The sequence below is a fragment of the Lepidochelys kempii genome, chromosome 10 (assembly GCF_965140285.1).
Source record: "Lepidochelys kempii isolate rLepKem1 chromosome 10, rLepKem1.hap1, whole genome shotgun sequence".
In the NCBI taxonomy this organism is placed as follows: domain Eukaryota; kingdom Metazoa; phylum Chordata; order Testudines; family Cheloniidae; genus Lepidochelys; species Lepidochelys kempii.
Genome location: NC_136389.1, coordinates 79,060,615 through 79,062,729, shown reverse-complemented (window position 1 = coordinate 79,062,729; position 2,115 = coordinate 79,060,615). Strand labels below are relative to the sequence as shown.

Sequence of the window (2,115 nt, the reverse complement as noted above, 5' to 3'; positions counted from 1 at the left end):
CCGACGTGGGGCGGAGCGAGCGAGCGCCCGGGCCCCTGCGCACGCGCCCTGCCGCTGTCTCCTCCCGCCCGCCTCCGGCAGTGGGGTGCCCCGTGGGGCTGGGCCCGGGCGGGGGCTTGGTACGTCCTGGGCTGTGTAGGCTGCGGCTGGACCCTGGGGAGCACCGGTGCATGGTGCAGCTAGGCTAGGCCGTGCGTGGTGCAGCGGGGCCCTGGGTAGCACCGGTGCATGGTGCAGCTAGGCTAGGCCGTGCGTGGTGCAGCGGGGCCCTGGGTAGCACCGGTGCATGGTGCAGCTAGGCTAGGCCGTGCGTGGTGCAGCGGGGCCCTGGGTAGCACCGGTGCGTGGTGCAGCGGGGCCCTGGGTAGCACCGGTGCATGGTGCAGCTAGGCTAGGCCGTGCGTGGTGCAGCGGGGCCCTGGGTAGCACCGGTGCATGGTGCAGCTAGGCTAGGCCGTGCGTGGTGCAGCGGGGCCCTGGGTAGCACCGGTGCGTGGTGCAGCGGGGCCCTGGGTAGCACCGGTGCGTGGTGCAGCTAGGCTAGGCCGTGCGTGGTGCAGCCGGGCCCTGGGTAGCACCGGTGCATGGTGCAGCGGGGTCATGGGTAGCACCGGTGCATGGTGCAGCGGGGCTAGGCAGTGCAGTAGGGCTTGGTGCAGCCAGGCTAGGGATTGCAGCACCGATGCGTGGGAGCTATGGACTGCGCCGGTGTTTAGTGAAGCAGGGACAAGCGGTGCACCACATCTGTTGCATTGATGGCACTGGTGCCCCGGGAGGAGGCTAATTGGATTGATGAGGTTTCTGGCTGCTCTGGTTCTGAAGTGGCTGAGGCCAGTGGTGCTGGGTGTCTGTGCAGAGCGCCATTCTGGCCCCGCTCGGCACTATGTGGCCACCATGGGACTATACCACGTGATTTTTGGTTCCCCTTTCTGGCTTTGGTGACAGCTTTTGACAGTAAAGCTTTTGGTACTGTCTTGCATGACCTGCTCAGAAGCAAACTAGGGAAATGCAACCTAGATGGAGCTACTATAAGGTGAGTGCATAACTGGTTGGAAAACCATTCCCTGAGAGCAGTTATCAGTGGTTCACAGTCAGGCTGGAAGGGCATAAAGGGAGTGGGGTCCCGCAGAGATCAGTTCTGGGTCTGTTCAATAGCTTCATTAACGATTTAGACTAATGGCACAGAGTATACTTATAAAGTTTGCGGATGATACCAAGCTGGGAGAGGTTGCAAGTGCTTTGGAGGTTAGGATTAAAATTCAAAATGATCTGGACAAACTGGAGAAATGGTCTGATGTAAATAGGAGGAAATTCAATAAGGACAAATGCAAAGTACTTCATTTAGGAAGGAACAATCAGTTGCGCGCGCACACACACAAAATGGGAAATGACTGCCTAGGTAGGAGTACTGCAGAGCGGGATCTGGGGGTCATAGTGAGCCACAAGTTAAATATCAGTCAACTGTGTAACACTGTTACATTCCAGAATGTTGTTTGCTTTTTTTGTATTAGCAGGAGTGTTGTAAGCAAGACAAGGAAGTAATTCTTCTGCTCTACTCTGCTCTGATTAGGTTTCAGCTGGAGTATTGTGTCCAATTCTGGGCGCCACATTTCAGGAAGAATGTGGACAAATTAGAAAGAGTCCAGAGAAGAGCAATAAAAATGATTAAAGGTCCAGAAAACATGACCTATGTGGGAAAAGACTGAAAAAATTGGGTTTCTTTAGTCTGGAAAAGAGAAGACTGAGAGGGGACATAACAGTTTTCAAGTATGTAAAAGGTTGTTACAAGGAGGAGGAAGAAAAATTGTTTTTCTTAACCTCTGAGGATAGGACAAGAAGCAATAGACTTAAATCGCAGCAAGAGCGGTTTAGGTTGGACATTAGGAAAAACTTCCTGTCGGGGTGGTTAAGCACTGGAATAAATTGCCTAGGGAGGTTGTGGAATCTCCATCGTTGGAGATTTTTAAGAGCAGGTTAGACGCACACCTGTCAGGAATGGTCTAGATAATTAGTCCTGCCATGAGTGCAGGGGACTGAACTAGATGACCTCTCGAGGTCCCTTCCATTTCTATGATTCCATGACCGTGCCTGGAACAGGGTGGTAGAGAGTTCCCT

The 2,115-nt window shown here is 54.2% G+C and overlaps 1 protein-coding gene across 3 annotated transcripts in view; it reads left to right on the top strand.

The window, feature by feature from the left end:
- The first annotated feature begins 523 nt into the window (after window positions 1-523).
- DPP8 (dipeptidyl peptidase 8) overlaps window positions 524-2,115 on the top strand; it is a 62,339-nt gene continuing 60,747 nt past the window's right edge. For 2 of the 3 annotated variants that reach the window (XR_013636454.1, XM_073304357.2), the window contains exon 1: window positions 524-1,033. The gene's annotated coding sequence lies outside the window, so the exon portion shown is untranslated. The remainder of the gene's footprint in view (window positions 1,034-2,115) is intronic. The other variant, XM_078854680.1, reaches the window with a different exon arrangement.